Below are 23,399 nucleotides of genomic sequence, written 5' to 3' on the forward strand. Positions count from 1 at the left end.
AGTCATATGAAAAATCATTAGTTATCCATTCCCTGTGTGACACTATCTAGTTTCATGGCATCAATACTGCCCATACAATTGTTAATTTTATATCTTCAATATCAATCTCTACCTTCAACTCTAGGTTTTTATATCATCTACTGTCCAGTAGACAATATACTTTCAGACTTGTAATTATCCAACATGTCCTTGGATGTGTAAGATGCAAATCGCCTCAAATGTCCAAAATTATAGGTATGGATTCCCAGATCCTCCTATCCTACCCATACAGCATTTTACTTCCTTGCAATTCCCATTTTAGTAAACAATTACTCCATTTTCCCAGTTATTGGTTTCAAACTTTGGCAATATTCCCATTTTCTCCTTGTCAGAACCGTACCTAAACCACCTTTGAAACACACAGAATCTAATCATTATTCACCACTTCTAGTTTGTTCCTTTTGACTGATAATGTCAAATACATCTGTCCTCGGAGGCTTTACATTTGTTTTCCCTTTCAGGTCATTCTCCAAATGTTATAGATCTATGCATCTCTCATTTTTTTTCTTTTAGGTTTTTGCTAGAAAATCACCTCATCAGGGAGACTTTTGTTAAATACATTATATGTAATAATTCCTACCATCACTCTATTTTTAATACTATGTTATGTTTCTTTATGGATCCATATATGTACACATGCATATGTATATGGATATTCAAAGCCATATATTTATATAAATAAATATTTCCTGAATAAATATTTCCTGAATAAATGAATCATTTAATGATAAGAATTTCTTGTAGTACTGTATCCTTTTGTATAAATCACTTGGCCTTCCATTGAAACCTTACAAGCATATAGCCCAAATGGTTAACAGGTAAAGAGTAAATGTAAAGACTCTGGTTGGTTGTATTAAACACTATCCCCACTCTGCTTCTTCCCTAGCTACCCATGTAGAAGGGAGCGATACTATGATATAATTCTAGCCAGTGGGATATAAGAAGACATGCCTGGGAAGGGATCTTGCTAACAAATAATAGACAAAAGAGACAAACCCTTATGAGAAAAAACACTTTTGCTTTTCCATTTGTAACATGGATGAATATGGCAAATGTTTGTACCCATTTTTCAACTTTAAGGTCACAATCCTATACAGTAATAGAAACATAAGAAGAAAGAACATGAGACCTTGATGAAATTTTTTTTTTTTTTGTACTGGGGATTGAACTCAAGACCTTGCACTTACCAAGCAAGTGCTTGAACCGCTGAACTAAATCCCTGGCCTCCTTGATAAAATCTTAAGCAGCTAGATCAGTCTGAGACTATCTCTAGACCTTTGATATGAGATAAATAAATTTGCATCCTTTTAAACTACTTTTTAATGCTTATATGTGTATGTCCCTCTAAAGACTATAGTTTCTGTCACTGCATCTTATTAAATTTAGCATTTCTACCATAATCCCAGAAGTTGCTTCAGACACGTTTACTGAATTGACCTAAAGATAGACAGTTTCCGTCTAAGACTAGTAACAAGTACTTCTCTTAAGACAAATGAAGTTACTAATAATGTTAGTATATTTTTCCTCACAGACTCTCAAATCACAAAATTTAAAGCTTGAAGGAACTTACTGCTACGCTGAATAACATTTTCTATGCAAAATTGCAGGTAAATAGTTAAAAAAGGATCATGCACAAGTTATCACTCACAACTAAAATGCAAATTTATTTATGATTCACTTTCATTGATGTCTGGGCCTGGTGAATCAGACATCACAAATACACTGTCACAGTGAGTGTAAATGGAGAGAATAATAGCTACTTTTGCTTTTTATTCAGTTATACAAGTCCCAGATCACCTTTTGTTATATGCCATACTTAATGGTACAAATTGGGTATAATATTATAAAAACTTCCCTTTAAAATATGATTATTCCTCAGAAAAACCTTTTATTTTTTGTTATGTAGGGTTTGTTTTTAAAATATACTTTGTAATAGAAAAATTTTTTCTTATTAAGCAACAAGTTTGATTGTTGATGCTACACACATCCATCATAAAATATTTATGAGTGGGGCAAATTAGGGAGTTAAGATATAGATTAATATATGCTCTTTCACAAAGACAATTACAGCCCAGAAAACAGAAAGACTTGCAAATAAATAAATAAATAAATAATAAACAAGCAAATGAGAGTAAAAAACCTAGTGGTTCTCTAACTACAGAAACTGGTATAATTCTTGTTCTTTTGTTTGTAAACTGCAGTGTACATAACTTTCAGTGGGAAAAAAGCTCTTCTAAGATACTTTTATGTCTTAATTTATAATTTCTTCTAGCACTTACCAGTCTCCATTTTATGGTATACATATTTAAAGATCTGCTGTATCTGTTAGTAGATTAAAAACTTGAAGGAATACTCCTATATCTTAGTAATCTTTGCCATTTGAAAAATAATGCTTTCCTTCTATTTATGATAGTCACTGTAGAAATATTCAAGGTGTGAATAAATGGCAAATATTTTAAGCAAAGTCTAGAACTGGGAAGAAAAAAAACAGGGTGGCATTTTCTGCTTTATCCATTTGCTTCTTTAAACTTTGAATATTTATGAAGTCTTTGTAACAAAATGCTTATCAGATTGATTAATTCATGCTTTTTTATAGACAACAAAACATCGTATTTATCTTAAATTTGATTTTAATCTATGCATAAATATAACGATTATGTATGTTAACGGATATCGTGATGTGGGAGACAGAAAATGAATAATGGCTAATGTATGTCAAATATATTTGTCTTCTAATTTATCACTTCTTTATGGTTAAAACATTCAGAATCCTTTCTTCTGGCTTTTTGAAACATACACTGTTATTTATAGTCACCTTGCAGTGCAATAGCATACAAAAATTCTAACTCCAAACTAAAACCTAGGACCCACTGTCAATTGTTTCCCATTCCTTGCTACTCCCTACCCTCACCAGCCTCTGGTTAACCACCATCTACTCTCAACTTCTATGAGATTAACTTTTTTAGATTCTACATACGAGTGAGATCATGGGGTCTTTATCTTTCTGATTAGTATATGTTTGTAATTCATACAGTTTACAATACTCTTGGAGAATTGTTACCCACATAGATTACAGCTCTCTTTCCCTCCCGCCTCCCATGATTCCTAATCACCATTTTCTTATATGTTGACACTATATGTTGATACTGCTTGTCTTAGTGTGTGTTATGAACTATAACATTTGCATTGATTAGGGTTATTAAGTTCCTGTACTTGACATATATTTACTCTGCTCATTTCTCCTTTGTTTCCTTCTTACCTTCTCCTTTTTCTCTTGAACCATTTCCTTATTGAGTGAAATCTGCCTCCTTATTCCTTTCTAGTGTCTTTTTTTCATTTTCCTTGTTTTTACTTTACCTCATTCAAATGTTGGATAGCATATGGTATCCAGACTTGTGTGTTTAATTTATTCCATTCAACACTGTTTCCCATGATGCATCCATTTTCTGACAAATGCCTCAAGTTTGTCTTTCTTCATAGCTAGTAATAGTAATTCATTACATACTGATACCATGTTTTGTTTATCTAGTCATCTACTGATGGCTATTCAGGCTGTTTCCAGGACTTCACTACTATGAATTGTGCTGCAATGAACACAGGTATTCAAGTACTGCTGTAATATGATGACAAACTTTTGGGGGAAGAGATTCAGCAGGGGGAAAGATGCGTCATGTGGAATTTCTAATTTCAGTCCTTAGAAATCTGTTTACTGACTTCCATAATGGTTGTGCTAATTTGCATTGTCCCTGACAATGTGGGAGAGTTCTTTTTGCCACAACCATGCCAAAATTTGTAACTGCCTGATTTTCTAACGATTGCCATTCTTTTCAGAGTAAGATAGATCTTAGTAGTGTTTTAATTTGCATTTCTCTAATGGCCAGAGATGTTGAACACTGTTTGATGTATTTGCTGGTATTTGCATTTCTTCCTCTGTGAAGTCTCTGTTCATTTCTCTAGCATATTTCCAGACTGGGTCTTTAATTTTAGGAGGTTTAATTTTTTTAAGTTCTTTATATATTCAAGGTATTAGTCCTTTGCTGATGAGTAGCTGGCAAAATTTTTTCCCCTCTCTGTAGGTTGTCTCTTTACTCAGTGAATCTTTTGCTGTACAGAAGCTTCTTAGTCTGATATAATCCTAATTTTTGATTCTTGTTATTTTCTGTGTGACTGACGTTCTGTTTAGCAAATTCTTTCCTACTCCTGTGTCTTCAATTGTTTTACATGTTTTGTCTTCCAGGAGGTTTAATGTTTCAATTTTTGATCCATTTTGATTTTAATTTAGTATATAGTAAAGAATAAGGGCCCAGTTTTGTTCTTCAACAAACAGGTAACTAGTTTTCCCAGCATCACTTGTTGAATATGTTATCTTTCTTCCAGTATATGCTTTTACACCCTTTGTCAAAGATCTAATAGTTCAATACATCTGTCAGGTTTCTGTATCAATTCTGAAAATAACAAAATTACGGGCAGGGAATGTAACTCAGAGGCACAGTGCCTAATCGGCAAGTGTGAGATCATGAGTTCAATTCCCAGGATCAAAAAACTCCAAAAAACAAAAATACCTGTCCTTAGTACTGTTCCACTGATCCACATATCTGTTTTTCTTTTACACTGTTTTTATCACTATTGCTTTGTAGTATAGCTTAAACTCTGGTATTGCTATGCCATCTGCTTTGCTTTTATAGCCCCAAATTACTTTTGCTATTTGGGTCTCTTTCTGGTTTGATATGAATTTTAGGATTGCTTTCTCTAGATCGGTAAAGTATGCTGTTGTATTTTGATTTGGACTCCATTAAAACTAGATAGCAGTTTTGGAAGTATGGCCATTTTGACAGTATTGGCTTTGCCTATCTAGAAATAGGAAACATCTTTCCATTTTCTGATGTCTTCTTCAATCTTCAATAATCTGCAATAGTCATTTCTGGAACATATGAATTCTATACTGTTATTTCAGTTACTTCTGTCTTGACATCTTTTAGAGGGTTCTATATCTTGTTGAATCTGTTGTTAAAGTTTGAACTACCTTGATTAGCTTATCCAGTTTTTTACCTATTACCCTGAAATTCAACGTGGGTATATTGAGTGTCATTGCTGTAAACGTTTGGTTTATTTCCTGCTAGGATTTGTCTATTTTCTTCATCTTATTATAGAACTTTTCACAGGTTTTTGCTATCTGGCATTTGTTTTCTCCTCCTCTTGTGGTTCCCTTCTCTGCTTGGGAGTGCTTGGGTTGGAGAGCTCTTTTCCTTCCTTCACCATCTTCCTACATACATAGGTGGTGTATCTTTATATGGGTCTTCCCCAGTTGGTTGGGGACTAAACAAGTGAGGCAACCATGTGGTTATATAGAGTTTTTTTAGTACGATATTGCTTCCCTGTGAGTTATTTTCAGCTCTGTATGTCCAGATTTGCTATTTGCTACTTATACTGTTTACTTTAAGTGATTTTGTCTCTGTCCCTATCTTTTGCCACAAGCATCGAACTCACGACTGCTTGCTTGCAAGGCAGGCACTTATGCTGCTGAGCTAAATCCCCAGCCCCATCTTGCAACATTTCTATATGACAGTTATTGCAGTTATACTTCTCTGTCTATTCTCTTGATGAGGGAGAGAATCTAGATGCCTATTAAATCATAGCCAATGAAAACACCATTTACAAGTGTAACAACCTAATACATAGATGAAACTATAAAAATAGGTAATCCCATATTACTAAATAACTCCAGAAACATACAAAAACTTAAACTAATACAATGTTCACTGGAAACACTAATTAGATATTCCAATGAGCCATTTCCTGTGTGATTCCCAAGTCACTTCTTTACCAGAGAGACTCAGGGTCTCTTTCTGCCAGGTTTTGGACATTCTTGCAGAGTCTGACTGACCCTGTGATCCTGGGTTTAGAACACTTGATAACTCCCTGGGTTTAATGATGGCTTTGGCAGGTAAGTTCACTGGTATTCATTTGTCCTCTGAGTCGGGAATTCTTCTGGAATCAATTCAACTACAGTATCAACAGGCCAATCTGCTGCAGTGGAATCTATCAGGGCTTGCTGCAAAATAACATGCCATAAAAAGTCTCCCTTTAGTCTAGAGAAGAAATTCATGGCTATCATATAAACACTGTAACAACTGAAGCCTTAACCCGCTGGTACTGTGCACCAAATGTGTTGGTTGTGTCTCCTCTATTGGTAAACAACAACAACAATAACAACAACAACATTCAAGAGTAGTTTTATAGAATAGGGGCTGGGGATTTAGCTCAGCGGCATAAGCACCTGCCTTGCAAGCCTGTGGTCGTGAGTTCAATCCCTGGTACCGGTAAAAATACAAAAAAAAAAAAAAAAAAAAAAAAAAAAAAGAGTAGTTTTATAGAATCAACCATCTGAAGCCCGGAGAGGTTTGGTAATGCCAAAGTGGGAAAGAGAAGAGGAATAGAATATAAAGGAAAAAAATTTTTTCTCTTTAGGTCCTTTGCTGTGTGGTATGGGAAGGGAGATATAAAAAAGGGGTAAAAGGTCCTAATATATCAGGGAAGACTATACACAATTAGTAGTGAGAGATAGGGATGGGGAAAGGCTCTGTGCTTGATGTAAATGTTAGAGAAAAAGTTTAAGGAAGCCAATTAAAAAGGTAGAGTGGAGAAAAGTAAAACTGAGAATGAGAAAAGCACAGGGGGAAAAGGTCACACAATGAGATATGGACAAAAGGAGGAGGGGTATAAATGAACAGGAAAGGGTTTCCTTACCCTCTGAAAACTATATTGGTAGGATAAAAAACAAAATAAAACCAGACAAGTAAGCATGGGCAAAGCACAGATACACAGACAAGCTCTTAAAATAGAATATTATAAAAGGATGGAATAAAATTGTGGGGAATATTGGACAGAAGGAGGAAAATAAGAAATAAAATATTTTAAAAAGTACAATGAGAATAAAAAATGAGAGAATAACACAGTCAAGTAAAGAACAGTTTATAAAAAAGAAAAAAGTTTCATTGTTTTGGATTTGTGGTTCCTTTCCTCAGGCCTATGTTAAGAAGAACTGCAGGCAGTGTGTGTCTTTGTTCAGACTGGAAGATGAGGGTTTCCTTGCTAGGCATAGTGCTGGGTCTGGAGGTCTAGTAACTGTGGGAACAAATCTTCTCCAGCAAAGCCACAGTCACCACAGAAGCAAAGTCTGTGTGGTTGCAGCCTCTACCTGTCACGGGAGTCCCCTAATGGTTCTCCAACTGCTGGCAGTCCACCTTGACTGGTCTGTCTGTCCCTTCTTACATTCTGAGAAATCGGCTGTGGAGCAAAGTGGTTTTGGTCTGGACTCAAGTCTGAGTCCCAAGTCCTTTCCTAAATAAAAACGCAACATCTGCCCACCTCTTTCTGCTCTGAGAGGCTGAGTTCTGGTTTCCACCATCACTCATCAATGGCTTACTTGGGGATCAATGGGGAAACTGGCCTGTGTTCACACTGGTACCTTGACTACATAATTCTTGAGGCCAGATCTGATCTCCGCTTCTTAGCAAAGTTGTTGTTTTCACTGCTTCCTAGCTACACAGCTGCTCTCTGTGCCAGAGAGATATTTCTTATGTTATTACTTAATCCTATTTTCTTTTGTAATTTCCGTGACCCCTGCATTCACTTGGGTTTGTCTCTGAGCTGTTGATTTCTAGACTCTACGCACTTTGTCCTGAAGAAGCTGAGTTGCTGGCCCTCACTACTCTGCCATTTTTTTCCCCCTATGTTGAGTTACTTTGCTTTTGCTGTTGAGATTTTAGAGTTATTTTATTTTTAATTGAGAAATTAAAAAATGTTATATTTATGGTGCATAATATATTGTTTCACAGTTTTTGTATGTTGCAGAATCACTACAGTGAATTGAAATACTTTGATATTCATGGATTAATTAGCACATAGGATAATTTGCATATATGGTAAAATAACTGAAAGGAATGTCTCAAAGGAGAAGTATTGTAATTCTCTGGCACACTAGCAGGTAAAGGAGTATGCCTATGTGCATATGCTTTCAACAAAAATTTACTGAGCATTTATTATGTATCACGAGGCTTCTTCCTATTCATAATCCACCCCAAATCACAGAGTATGGACAGTCAGCTACTTTACCTATTCATAATCCACCCCAAATCAGAGTATGGACAGTCAGCTACTTCACCAATAGAAAATGCTTAACTTGTTCCCTAAATATGGGAAAAACAGTGTTTGGCACTTGTTTTCTCCACACAACAATAAAGCGAACAAAACAAAAACAGCTACTCTTTTTAAGGAAAAAGAATGACTAAATAGGATAATGACTAAATATGACCTAGTTCTGTTGTATCCCTCATTAAATACAGCATGATTATACATTTTTATTTAGCATGATTATACATTTACATAAGATTTCACTGTGGAATTGGGGATGTAGCTTAATGGTAGAGCACTTGCCTAGTACGTATAAGGCTTCTATTCCCAGACTTCAAGAAAGAAAAAGGATTCTATTTAACTGAAGTTTTTAACTAAAGAAATTTGACAAGTACTGGTTTAGTCCGCTTGTTTTCAAGTCAAAAGCTGACATACATTGCTCTAGGAACAATGGCTGGGAACTATGCTGAACAGAACTAGCAGCCAGGGCCCCAAGCCAAGAATGCACAAGATACAACACAGAGCTCATAGGCTCTGATGCAGGACTCCCAAAGCAGGGAAAGAGGGAAGTCCACTTATAGAAGGAATACTTTCTAAACTAAATCTAGTAAGGAAATGGTTATGTTTGTTTTCTTTTTGGTACTGGGGATTGAACTCACAACTGCGTGTTTGCAAGGCAGACACTTATGCCACTGAGCTAAATCTCTAGCCCTGTTTCACTTTTAAAAGAAACATAATGTTAAGTATTTCTGAAGTTGATGCCAGTGATTTATAAAAAGCTTCAAAATAAAAGCTTCAGAAAACTTATAAATAATTATGTCTGACTTCTCATTTGTAAACTATAATCCCGAAGCCTTTTCACTCTCTCAGGCTATCAGAAAAACTTAATCGGCAGATAAAAGGATGAAAAAACTTTTCCCTCACACCATAACCCACTTCTTAAGACTAAATCTAGCATGGAAGTCTGAGAAAAGAGAAAATTTTTGAGTGGAAAAAAAAAAAAAAAGCATGGTTCTTTGCCCCTGGAAAGTGGGAATTATAGCCTGGCTGTCAGCAGTCCACAAAAATCTATTTAGGCAGAAGTAAAAAAGGAAAGAACAAATCTTTAAAAAAGTATGTAGGTTATACTGAAGAGAAAGTTTAGATTTAGATAATGAAAATAGTTTCCTAAAGAGAGATTTCATAGCCACAGATATATTCTGACAGCCACCTTACAAATGGGTATGAATGGTCAGAAGGAGAATCTGTGAGTGCATTAGCTTCAGCAACTAATTCATGCTAAAAAACAAAATAAAACAAAACAAACAAAACAAAACAAAACCATGTTCTATTGAAAAACACATGCTCTCAAGTTCAAAGGAGTATTTAATTTACAGCGACAAAAGTACTTTTGTGATATAGGATTGTTTTTGATAATTTGAAGTTGGCTAATTTGTCAAAAAGACTCTACAAAGTGTCTTAAAATATAAGATCTTGCCAGGTGTGGTGGGTCCCATCTGTAATTCCTGCACTTAGGAAGCTGAAGCAAGAGGATCATTGCGAGTTTGAGGCCAGTCTGTGCTACACAGTGAGTTCAAGGCCAGCCTGAACTGTATAGAGAAAACAAAACAAAATATTTGTTTTTTGTGGGATTCAGGGTGAAGCAAGAGAAGAAATCTAGACACTCTCTATACAAGCAGCTACCTAATCTAAATTAAAAGTGATAGGTTGAATTATTATAACATTTAAATTGACAGGGTTCCTCTGTAATGGATTCAATATTCTCAAGCATATTTACAGAATTAATGCTACAGAATTAAAGTGGCCATAGAGTAATGCTAGTATTTTCTTTAACTAACCCACATTTCCAAAATTAAAATTTAACTGGTTTCTTTTGTATTTTTTTGTTCAGTCCAGAGGTACTGTCAAATATATTTCAGCTTAGAGCGTTTTTAGGGAGAGTACTTAAAATGTAATAGAGCTTTCTTGTTTTCCATGAAATAGTTACAATCACTAAAAATATTTTATAAGAACTTGACAGAAAAAAGAATGTAAGTTCACTCAAGCTTGCCATCACTGATGACATAGCTAAATAATAATGGAAATATCTATGATGAAGAAGGCCTTCAAAAGTGTACAGAAAGTACAAATGTATTCTGTTCTATGGAACAGGGTTAACAAGAATATTTATGTAGCAGGAAATGTTTTCTTGTGGCATGACCATCTTGAAATAGAGCTGTTTACACAAATGAAATTATTTTTCTCAGTTCAAATGCATCCTTCTTAACCTACTGATTTTTAACATACAATGTTTCATCTTGATTTGAAAATATATTTTCTAAATCAAAAGTAAATAAAAAGATACTTTCAGATCATAGAATAGACTATAGTAGGTCCAAATATTCATGCAAGTTTTCACTGATTTAATAAAAACCTCAGGAGCAAATTTTATTCTTCAAAACAGTTAGTGTTAGGGTTAAACAGTTAGTGTTAGGGTCTAAAGACATGCATTTAAAAGTCAACTGGATTGAGGGGGCACAATACTCATCAGGGGATTCACCATCCATTGATGAGCTTAATAGCCAAATATGCTGTAGGAAGTGGGCCTGGCTGCACGTGGGTCTTGGGGGCATGACCTGGAATGGTGTATTTTTTTTTTTTTTTTTTTAATGGAGACAGGGTCACTGTATGTAATTCAGGCTGACCTTGAATTCACTGTGGAGCCCAGGCTGGCCTCAAACTCACAGAAATTCTCCTGACTCACATTCCCAAGTGCAGGGATTAGCCTGGTAGGAATGCTGCATTTTTATCCTAGGCTCCTCCTTTTGCTTTTCTGTCTCTTAGCTATCCTCTGCCAGGTCCCTCCATCGGACTGTCTTTACCTTGGAGTTACCTGACTTTGGACCAAACCCAGGGGAAATTGTGAGCTAAATAAACCTTTTTTCCTTTAAGTCATGATTGTCAGATATTTTGTCCCAATGACAGGAAAGTGACTAATATAATCAGCAAAAGTTTCCTAACCGACCTAAACTGTAAACTATTATTCAATTTTTTGATATACTGAAAACCCCAAAGAAAAGACTTGTTCTGTAACTATTAATATCACTTCCTATATTAATATTATTGCATTTTATTTTTTGAGAAGGTTTTTCACTATGTAGTTTAGGCTGGCCTTGAACTCACTATGGCTTCTATGCTGGCCTCAAAATCATGGTGATCCTCCTGATTTAGCCTCCTAAATGCTGGGATTACAGTTATGTGTCACTATGCCTGGCCACTGCCCTTACTTACTATGGTATTTTCAGCTATCATTCCCTGTATCTCTACTTCCTGGATCTTTCCAAACAGTAAACTATCTGTGATAAGGAATACTTTTCTTAGGAAACTCAAAGAGCACAGATGATAGTAATTTGCTTAGTTTAGAGTTAGAGCCTTCTGGTAATTTCAAGAATGTGAGGTTCAGATGTTTGAAGCATTTAGTCTTTCAAATAAATCTCTACAATTCAGAGAAATCAGTGCCAAAGCTCTAGGAAAGCACTGGCAATGGTAGAGTTCAGATATTTAGGATTAGGTGGTACTTCATTTAGCTGAAAACAAATTTCTCATGTTATCTTCAGTTTGGTGTTTTACCAGTTTTATATATTTGCTTGTTCAAAATAAGTCTCACAACATTTCTGAGAAAACTTAGCACAACTGAGAAGACTGCACATTTTCTAGAGCTGAATAAAAAATATTAAAGAGATTTTGTGCATCGAGATTACAAAACAGGGCATTGTTTTCACAAAATACTAGCTCTATAATTTATTTTTCTTTTTAAATTTTTTTATTCTCAAATCTATTTTTTTCAAATCTATTTAATTTTAAAGAGAAAAATCTCCCCAAAATTTCAAAACACAATAATTAGGGGGCAATGATGGTATACATACATTTCATATTGTTATCTTCAAATGAGTATAAGATATCTACATTTAATTGTCCAAACAACACTAGCCCACCCCTTCTCTTCAGTTTACTCAGAGAAATCAGTAGTCTAACTATCTGAGCAATTATATATATAATATATATACACACATATACATATATATTGTTTCTTTTAGCTTTTCACACTAGTGAGACAATATGATGTTTATGTAAAAGAACATATGGACAGCTCTCCTTGAATATAGTACGATTACCTCTACTTTAGCTAAACCTGCCCCTTTCTCCATGTACTGATATGTATAGATCTGGCCAAGCTATTTCCTTTTTCCTTCAATTGGCTTAAGCAATGTAAACAGGGCTAGCTGAGGTTCTGATGTGTGATCTTTGAAGCCAAGTGAAAGCCCTGTTTCCTCAAGTCAGTTTCTCCCACTAAATGGTTGAGCCCTGCAGGATGGCAGAGCTATTGCTCCAGGACAACTAACTGGGCTTGATCCTCAAGATAAAAGGTTATGACTTCCCAGGACAGAAAAAGCTTGCATAGCAGAACTGAAGAACCAGTCCTCTGAACATTAAATGCTACCTCAATTGTATTATGCAGATTGGCTTCTCTGCATACCCTTTTCTCTGGCTTCCTAACTAGCTCAGTTCATATTACTCACATAATCCCCACCATTCTCACCATCACTCATCCTTGACCCACTCCCTTCTTCATGAATTAACAATTTCTGGGTTAGGCCCTGGGTCGAGGCTCTTGTTCCACGAACTCTCATTTGGACAGGGCTCAGGATCCCTTTGCTGCTCTTAACTGTGAATATGTTCTAGTGTCTTTACTTGCGCTGTGGATTGCACTGGAGGTGGTAGATTGGAATTAACTCACCAGAATTCCAATAACGCTTCCATGGGATTACAAATACAAACTTTCCGGACAATAAGGAGGACAGGAAAAGGGTCTCAATACTTGGCACTCAACATGTCCAGAATGCATGACTTTCAAACCACAACATGGACTAAAACTTCTGAACTATGAGCCAAAATAAACTCTCCTCCATTAAGTTGTGAGTGTAAGGCATTTTGAGCAATGAAGAAATTAAGACAGTTAATATAGAAAACTGTAATACTGTCATGGTGGTATGTAAAGCACTTTTAATTATGGTATACAGTTTAAAAGATAAAAGTATAAATATATAAGCATGTGAATGTTTAAGTAACATAAAAAAATCCTTTGTAACATCAAAAACAGAGTGGGGAGATGTAAAAAATGGAGTTTTTTGTACAACTGATAGATTGGTATAAATATAAATGACAACTGAAAAAAATACCTATTGAAGTGACAGAGAAAATGAGAAAGGCATCAAAGAATGTCAGTAACACTAATGAATACAGAAAGTAGAAAAAGATGGACAAAGAAGGTACAAGTTATAAAATAATTAACAATATGGCAATAATAAGTCCTTTATCAGTAATGTAATTAGTTTAAATGCAAATGAAGGAAATTCCTCAGTAAAAAGACATAGAGCGACTCAAGAACAATAAAACAAAACAAAAAAAGACAAACAAGACCCAGCCATATGCCATCTTCAAGAGACTTACCTTAGATGCAAAGACACATATAAGCTGAAAGTGAAAGGATAGAAGATATTCCATGCAACTTATAACCAAAAGAGAGCAAGTGAGCCAGACTTAGACAAAAGTAGGCATTACGCCCAAAATTATTTAACTAAATGTTGACGCAGGGATTACATTATATTGATGAAAAGCTGAATTTACTAGGAAAGTATAACAATTATAAATATACCCAATATCATGGAACCCAAATATATGAAGCAAATTTTGACAGAATTTTAAAAGGAAAAACAGTAATGAGAAAATGGTAGGAAAATTTCACATTCCAATTTCAATAATGAGAAGAACAATGAGATAAGAGGTCAGTAAGGAGATAGAGAATTTGAACAATACTAGAGACCAAGTTGGATCTAACAAACATATTTAGAACATTATGCCAAACAGCAGCAGGATGAATATACATTTTTTGCAAGCATACATAGAACATTCTCCTGGACAGATCATGTGGTAGGCTAAAAATCTTAAAATGTTAGAACACTGAAATCTGTCAGTTATCTTTTATAAACACATTGTATAAAATTAGAAAAAGAGAAGCAGAAAAACTGGAACATATACAAATATGTGGGAATTAAGTATTATACTCTTAACAATCAATGAGTTGAATCAAAGAAAAAACTTACAGGAGAAATTAGACAATGTTTTAAGGCAAAAATATGGCATGCCAAAGTTTATTAGTTACAACAAAAGCAGAACTAAAAGGAAAGTTTATAGCAATGAACACCAATATTGTTTAGCAGTACTGAAGAACTGAACTCAGGGTGTTAGCACTGAGCTGTTACCTTTTTATTGGGTTTGTTGAGACAGGTTCTTGTTACCCCAGACTGGGCTCAAACTTGGAATACTCCTGCTTCAGCCTTCCAGAATGCTGAGATTACAAGCATGCATCACCATGTCTGGCCTGAAGACATATTTAATGAGGAGGAGTGATCTAAAAGCAAACAATGTTCTATCCCAAAGAATTAGAGGTAATGCCAGTAATCCTAGCTACTTAGGAAGATGAACAAGAGGATCACTGGAGAACATGAGTTTGAGACCAACCTAGGCAACATAGTAAGACCCTAATTCAAAAGGAGTCATGAGTCTGGAGGTTTAGATTAGTGGTACAGTACTGGCCTAGTATTTATAGATCTTGGGTTAAATCCCTAGGACCACACACAGACATAAAGAGCAAACTAAACCAAGAATCAACAGGAAGTAGAAAGGTCTAGCATATCACTCTGAGCAGTCTAAACTTTAAAGTAATAGAAGTTTTGATGGTTAAAACATAATTAAGCTAGATGTTTGTTAAGAAATTTTCTTAGATTCCCCAATATTTGAGCTAAGACTCTGGAAGATATATTTCTGGCTAAGAAAATAATTGTTTGTTGGACTCCAGACAATGTGCGTTATGCCTCAAAAGAAAGTTTTATTGCATTTTGCTCATGTCCAGAGACTTTGCTGGAGATTGACATGAAGGGTGTTGGACTAATTAATCTAAAGAAGAAATTTCAAGGCAGTCTTATGATGAGGCAGTGCCATGACTACTGCTGGGGAACTTTAGTCAGATTTATGTTGAGAATCAAGTGCAAAGAGCCAACAGAATGATTTAAAATGCTATGAGATTAGCCAGAACGGAAACTCCAGTAAAGCTGTGTGCTGCAAAGATAGAAGAGACCTTGATTGCTGAGAAGGACGAGAATAGAAAAGACAGCCTGGGCTGGGGATTTAGCTCAGTGGCATAAGCGCCTGCCTTGCAAGCAGACAGTCATGAGTTCGATCCCCGGTACCGATACAAAGGAAAAAAAAAAGAAAAGACAGCCTGAGGGCATCACGAGAAGCAACAGGACTCCACCATTTGCAACCTCAAAACTGCAAAAGTGAAAGACTCTGCTGTGAGAAGAGAGACCCAAAGCACCATGTTCCAGAATGCCTAGGGAACTTGTTCGTTGAGATTTGGTACATAACACACTGAACCCCTAAAACTAACAGAGATTTAAGCCTGGATAGTGCTCCAGCTCGCAACAGATCTTGGCATCACCCATGTGGTACTAGGTTTAGTTGCCTGCAAAAAGGAACAGTTAGATTAGGAAGGCTTCCACTCAGATTTTAGAAGGCATTGAGGTCAGGTAACATGCCCTTGCGGGCAGTGTGTGAAGCTGTGAATATGAAGCCAAAGGTGCAGTAGAGACTTCAGAAGTTTGGAAGAGCCAGGAACATGGACTATCTGTGAAAAACTACAAGGAGGGAGCAGAATCAGCCCAAAAGAGAGGCTTTGAGTGCTACAAGTTTCAGCAGTGCCATAGGGGCAGAGCAAGTTCTTTGGAGTTCACATCTTACCAGAGATTGATTGCCTGAAATGCTGGATTTAATGTTTGCCCTCTTAGATTTTGGACTTGCTTTGGTTCCTTTGTTGCCCCACATTTATAACTTAGAATGAAAATGTCTATCTTGTGTCACTGAATGCTGGAAGTCTTTAATTTTCTTTACATTTTTCCAGAGGTTGCAGCTAAGCTTGGTTTAAATATCAGAGACTTCTTGGATTTTTCAGCAATGCTTAAAATGTTAGGACTTTGGCAACTGTTGAAGATGCACTAAATACCTTTTGCATAAAGGGATGTGGGTGAGTCTTTGGGTGGCCAGGGGTGGAATGTTATGGCTTGTGATGAGATGTCCTTACAAAGTTATCGGTTCTCCTCTAACTTCAGGAGTTGGGCATTCTGTCTCAGCAATAAGAAAAGTAACAAAGACAATCAGCCAGCTCCTGGTCAGCACCACAATTAGCAAGACAGAATCTTTTCACCTGGGAAGTCCTTCAAAAAGCTAGGACACCAAATGCACGATCTATTTCTCTCCCTCCTTTCTGAAGGAGAAGTTAACAGGCTTTGTACTTACTTCCTTCTGACTGGACTAAGAGGTGCTGGCATCTATATTTGGCATGGTAGGGCCTGTGGGGCAAGCTGTTCACATTCTCTTTTGTTTTCAGTTAATCCAAAGTGTCCAAATCATGCTGGCTCTGTCAGTACAGTGAGATACAAGCAGTTCTTTGGGTGGCCCAAAACAAATGCTAGAATGTTGGTTGTATGTTCCACTCTTCTCTTGCACAAATCAGGAGTTTTCTCCTTATTATGCTGAGATATGACAGCTTGGGGAAGGGGAGATCACAAGTAAAGCGAATCAGCTCTTCTTTTTTTTCGTCTTTTTCCTTTTTATCGGTACCAGGGATCGAACTCACGACTGCCTGCTTGCCAGGCAGGCGCTTATGTCGCTGAGCTAAACCCCCAGCCCGAATCAGCTCTTCTTATCCATTTCATTGTGGTTGTTCTCAGCTTTGTGCCTGCCTGGAATAACGCAATGTCTTACCTGCTTTCTGGAGTTCTCATGGATATATTGTGGTCTATATCTTGGTGTTAAACTGGTGTGTTTTTGAGGTAATGAGAGCCAGGACTTCCTATTCCGCCATCTGGAGACAATGTTTTTGGCTGTATTACTATAACACTGACAATAAAGAAGGTGAGATGGACCAGAAATATTGAATAATACAATTTTTCTATATAAAATAAAACTGTAATCCAAGAAAAAAAGTGAGACCAAATTTACTATATTGAAGGCAAATATTGCTTAGGGAATTATTATTGGGTTGCAAAAATCAAAAAGTAACAAAAATATTAGAACTCAATAAATAAAGTATATAGAGAAACATTAAAGAAAACTGGTTAAAGTTGGTTTTTTTTAGCTGATGAGAAAGTTGAGAGGAACAGTGCTTCTAAAATTCAATAAATTTTTTGAGTCAACTGTTAATTATTTTTAGTTATGCAAAGAAAGATTGTCATGCTTGAGTGATGATGCATTTACATCTTTAATCCCAGCAGTTGGAGATTGAGGCAGGGTAATTGTGCGAGTTCAAGGCCAGCCTGGGCTACACAGTGAGTTTGAGGCCAGCTTGAATTACATAGAGAGACTATGTCTCAAAAAAACTAACTAACTAGCTAACTAATTAACTAAACTATTAAAAAAGAAAGATAACTTGAGTGATGATAAACTGTTGTTTGTTGTACTAAATGCCAATCAAGAAGATAAGGCATTTGGTTGTTGTAAAAAAAAATTAAGAAAAAATTTCTGAAAAGAAAATCTAAAAATAAATTAGAAGCATACATTTAAGGATTAGTTCAAAATTCTCTTTTCTGGGGACCATAAAAAGATAAAACTTCTTGTTTCCTAAAATCAAGATGCAAAGAAATGAACTAAAAACCTATATATGTAGGGTACATTAAAAGACAGAGGATCAAAACTGGAAAGTCTGAAAATGTACTCCAGAAAAAAGATAATAGTAGGTCTTGAACCTGGGCTGCAGTAGTGAGAAAAATGAAGGGATAAGGATCAAATTGAAAATGTAATGAATTAAAGAGAAGGAATAGTTAAGAAAAATAATATTTTAAATAAACATTGTTTTTGCTATTGTTCCCTATTTCTACTCTGGTTTTTATTCATGTAGTCTGGTATTCCTTGCTTGTCCAAGATCTTTCTTTCATTATTTACTCACTTATCTATCTAACCCATAGAGTCATGAGGCTACATTTGAAGAATGGCATTAGTGAACAATACATAAGGTATTGTAAAAACCTTAGGGTTAAGTGTAAGGAGATAGTAAAGAAGGCATAAAAGTACTATTTTGTAAGTAGGATTGGAATAGACAACTAAAGGTGCTAGAAAAAAGACAAAGGGGGCACCTTGTTCAAATTTGGGAAGTAACAGAAAGCCTCCTACATTATTAATACATTTCCATGGTTTTTGGAGATATAGTTTCATTCTAAATAATGATGATAGTACATATGTAAAGGTACTAGGAGGCTGAGGAGGGAAGATTGCTTGAGCCTAGGAGTTCAAGATCAGCCTGGGTATCATAATGAGATCCCTGTCTCAAGAAAGGAAAGGAAAGGAAAGGAAAGGAAAGGAAAGGAAAGAAAAGAATAATGGTATTATAACAGTAATATTATTATTAAACATATTAGTAGTAATAACAATAATTGCTGTTATGACTTATATCTAGATGTCCCCCAAAAGCATCATGTTCTTATAGGTAGGGCTTTTCAGAGGTGGCTGGATCATGGTGTGTAATACTTGGGTTAAAGATACATGGTATTAAGTTAGTCTCCTGAATGGCTTAGCATACTTTTGGGCACAGATAATGGGATGGTCCACTCTGGGTATAGGTGGCACCACCCAAAAGGTTTGTAGTTTAGAAGGAATAAGAGGGAAAAGGTGGCTTACTGTTTGCTGCTTCCTGCCTGCCACGCCATGGACGGTTTCTTTTCTGTCATGCCACCCTGTGTTGGAGTCAGCTAACTATGGACTAAAATCTTTACAAACTTTTCCTCCTTTAACTTCTTGTCATTGGGTATTCTGTCCCAGGAATGAGAAAGTACCTAACAGCGGCTAACACTTATTGATAATTAAGTATCAAGCTTTACACTAGTTTACAACAATGTCTTATTATTCTTATTTTATAAATAAAGAAATTTAAGTACAGAGATACTGATCACTAATGAAATTTCATACAGGTAATATGTAGATAAACCAGGATTTGAGTATAGATAGATTAACTCTATGGAATATGATCTTTTATAAGATGATTTAGTGAGAAAAGATATTAGAAGTATGTAGATTTTTCAGTGTATCTCAAAATATACTAAAAAGGTAACCATTTGCTTTGATTATATATAAGCTTGAATATGGGCAACGAATCATAATTTAAGGGTACAAGATTGCTGAATCACAAATCTTAGGTAATTTAAAATTGTTTTATTGCTTTACTGAATAAAAATGAAAGTTTGTGACCTGTAATGTTTCAAATGTCAAGAGATTTTAATGAAGTGGGCCTTCATTATAGGTAATAATCATCATAATTGATGGCATGGTAGTACAGTAAAAGGCTTTTTTATTTTGTGTTTTTTTTTTGACAATTTACATAGTTTAGACTGGCCTTGAACTCACTTTGTAGCCTACGCTAGTTAATCATCATATCTGATAGTATGGTAGGAGAGTGAATCGGAGGCTTTATTTATTTTGTATTTCCAAACAATTTATGCAGTTCATGCTAGTCTTGAACTCATTTTGCAGCCCAAGATAGCCTTGAACTAGCAGAGATCCTCCTGCCTCAACCTTCCAAGTGTTGAGATTACAGATGTGTGCCTCCATGCTAGCAAGAAGCTTCATAAGGGTATTTTAAATCAGTAACATTAAAAAAAAAAAGCAGCTATCCGATACTTAACATGGATACTGGAATATTGGAATAAGGGAAGGAAATCAATGGAATCACTAATAGAAAAATTTCAGTACATTATAATTTTTCATTAACTCTATTTTCTGAAACCAGTGTCTGGAGTGTTAAGATCATGGGAATACAGGACCTAAATATCATTACATTGACTAGAATAAGACTACCAAAAACTTACACATTAATTACAAAAAGCAGAGTGTCATGGAAATTTAGGAAATGGAGCTAAACTACAACAGTTGATCCTCCAATGTCCATATATTTGGCATCTAAAGGTTCAATAAACAATAGATCAGAAATACTTGTAAAAAATGCATCCACATTGAGCATGCACAAACTTTTTCTTGTCCTTATTCTGTGTATTACTTGCTGCCAAGGCAAGCACATCATGTCCTTATTCTGTACAGTAAAAACTGTACAGCATTTATATTATTATATTATTATAAGATACAGATGATTTAAAGTATATAGGAACAAGTTCAAAGTTTTTTTTTGCAAATATTTTATGAAATGAGCTTGAGCATCTGTGTAGGGTACTGGAAACATACTGAGAAATGACAATGTATCTAAAATTTTTCTTTTAGTAGTTATAGTAAGACTTTTTAGTGAATGGTATTTATCTTACATTTATCTTACTGAACAGTATTATACATAAATGTTTCCAATAAGATAGTAATGTCTTCAAGTAAACATGTCTCTAAGATAAAGTTATTATACAATTAAAAATAATTATAAATTAGGGATGACTATTCTAGTCTCCCTAAAAGTGGAGCAGTGCCTTCAAGGAAGAGCCATTTTGTTGTGCTGCCTCAGATTCATGGTCCACTCCACTCCCACATATGCCCTAGATACTAGCTCAGAAACTACTGCCGAGGATAACAGAACCACTGCTACAGTACAAGCAGAAAAACTTGCCTAAAAACTTCTATAGCTTTGTGTTTCAGGTCCCAATCTCATGGCTGTAAACAAACACTGGGACCTCAGATACTAAAGGTTCAATGAACAACAGATCAGAAATACTTGTAAAAAAATGCATCCACCTCAGACACTATTACTAACCATTACACCATTACTAACATTGCCCAGGGGTACCTACGTTCTAAGCACTGGTGCTAGCATAAATCAAGATCCCAAAGCTGAGGTTTCTTCATGTATCTTTGAGTTCCAGATCTGGATGAATGGACACTCCACAACCACTGTACATCAGATATTTATGCTATTGCCTCCGTGAGCTTGATCCAGGGCTAAGAGGGAACCTCAAAACCAAAATATTCTACATGGGAGAAAAAGATCAGTATTGTTTAACACTAAAGACCTTAATATCTTTTACTACTTTTACTGTGGACACTTACAGATCTGGATGTTGAGAATAAAGATTTTTGCTGATGTTTTCAATTGATAAGACTATGCCTCTGTGCCTTCACTGGAGCTGGAATTGCTGCATCCTATCCAGCTCACACCCTCACACACATCCAAACAAGGTCTTTCTTATCAAAACCAAATCTGTATAGTCTGGAAGAGGTGACTGTTTCATCAAATGTGCAGGTATCAGTCCAAGGCAAGAAAAAAATTTCAAAGAAATTTGAGATTCTATAGTACACAAAAATGTTTCAGTAACTAATCCTCACAAAATAGAAATTCATACATTGCCTGAAAAAGAATACAAAGCAATTCTTTTAAGGAAGCTTAGTGAGCTGGAAGAGAACACAGATAATAAAATCAGAAAAACAATACACAGAACTAGAAGTTCAATAAGGAGACAGAAATAATAAAAAGAACTAAAGAGAAATTCAAGAGCTGAATAATATGATAAATAGAATTAAAAGATGCAATACTAAATATCAACATAGAGTGGATCAAACAGAAAAATCTTTTAACTCCCAAGGTGAAATATATGCCAATTACCCTTGATCTGATCTTATGCTTGTATGTATGCACTGAAATGTCACACTCACTATACTTCATAAATATATACTATCACTATGTATCAATTTAAAAACATTACTGAAATTAAAAAACACCATCCACCTCTTTTATGGGTAGTTCTAGGAATCAAACCCAAGGCCTTATACATGTTAAATATGCACTCTACTACTGAGGGACATATCCAGCCCTCAAAAATAATCTTTGAGGGCCGAGGATTTAGCTTAGTGGTTTAAGCATCTGCCTGGCAAGTACCAGGTTGTGAGTTTAATCCCTGGTACAAAAAAACCCCCAAACAATAAAAACAAAACAAAAGCCTTTGAACTCAAAGAGTAATTTGAAAGCATTGAAAACAGCTTAAACTCTATGTTTTTAAATGTTCAACTTCAGATCTCTTTACTGGGGTCTGCTTGGAAATGGATATGACATGAAGTCCTCTGTAAGGATGTCAGGTGCACTATGGGCACAGGTTTCTGACCTCTGCTGATGGCTGTGTGGTAGCTTATTATGGGACTGGGGCACAGCTTGGCTTGAATGGCCTTGGATTCTTAGTGGAGAAGCAGTTTTGGATAAATACTTAGAGCTCAGCATAGTAGTTCATGCTAGTGTCAAGCTTTAACAATTTTCTCCTCTGAGATAAGAAAATGCCACGGAGAGCTCTATGATAAAAGTTTCTCCAGAAATAAATATACACATTACTTTGTGATTGGGAGTGGAACCAGTACCAGATACTTATGTGCTTTGGCCTATTATATTGTGAAAATGTAAAAATACTTGTTATGTAAGAGTGTGCCTCATACTAAGAGTAAATGACAGCTGACTACAAGACTTAATATTGTTAAGATGGCAAATACCCAAAGAAATTTATGGATTTGTGCTTTTACTATCAAAATGTCCTAAGAAGCAGGGAGGATTTCACATGCTTTGATTCAGGGAAGAATAGGTGATTTAGATATTGCCAGCAAGCCTAAGAACTCTTCACGTGAAAGCCTCATTAGATTAGGAAAGCAGTGGCTCACTGGTTTTAGATACAAAACTGACCTCGTAAGGAATAATGTGGTACTCATATGCTGCTTTAAGGTAGGAATGTTTTTATATCTCTGTTAGCCTTCTATGGGATCTTTAAGATTGCTAAAAAGATTCAGGAAATCAACCATAAAATTGAGTAATTTGGCCAATGACCCCTTATCTTACTCTATTTTTATATTTTGTTATTCTAATCCTTATTCTTATATTGGGGTTGATATCTATTATCTCGGTTTGATTTAGATACTAGTGGTTCCTAAGAAAAAGATCATAATCTGTGGTAGTAAGTCTTTTGATATGTGGGTAGTATAACTGAATTCTAAGTGCTGATGTATAGCTGCTGTCTCATTGAATCAATAAATGAATATGCAACAATAATAAACTGGAATCCTTGACACTTGAAATACTTCTTCTAGAAAGCTGATATACTATTAAGTAGGGGTAGAAGTTTGATCACATTCCCAGATATTAGTGGTCTATCTTCCAGCAAAGGCTGAAGAAC

General features: G+C 35.5%; 1 protein-coding gene across 25 annotated transcripts in view; it reads right to left on the reverse strand.

Annotated features, from left to right (window-relative positions):
- The window catches only part of Gphn (gephyrin), a 531,921-nt gene that overhangs the window by 106,606 nt on the left and 401,916 nt on the right, over window positions 1-23,399 (reverse strand). The gene's annotated exons all lie outside the window — the stretch shown is intronic.

Source organism: Cavia porcellus, unplaced genomic scaffold (genome assembly GCF_034190915.1).
Source record: "Cavia porcellus strain 051 isolate PalLab524CR breed Dunkin Hartley unplaced genomic scaffold, mCavPor4.1 scaffold_31, whole genome shotgun sequence".
In the NCBI taxonomy this organism is placed as follows: domain Eukaryota; kingdom Metazoa; phylum Chordata; class Mammalia; order Rodentia; family Caviidae; genus Cavia; species Cavia porcellus.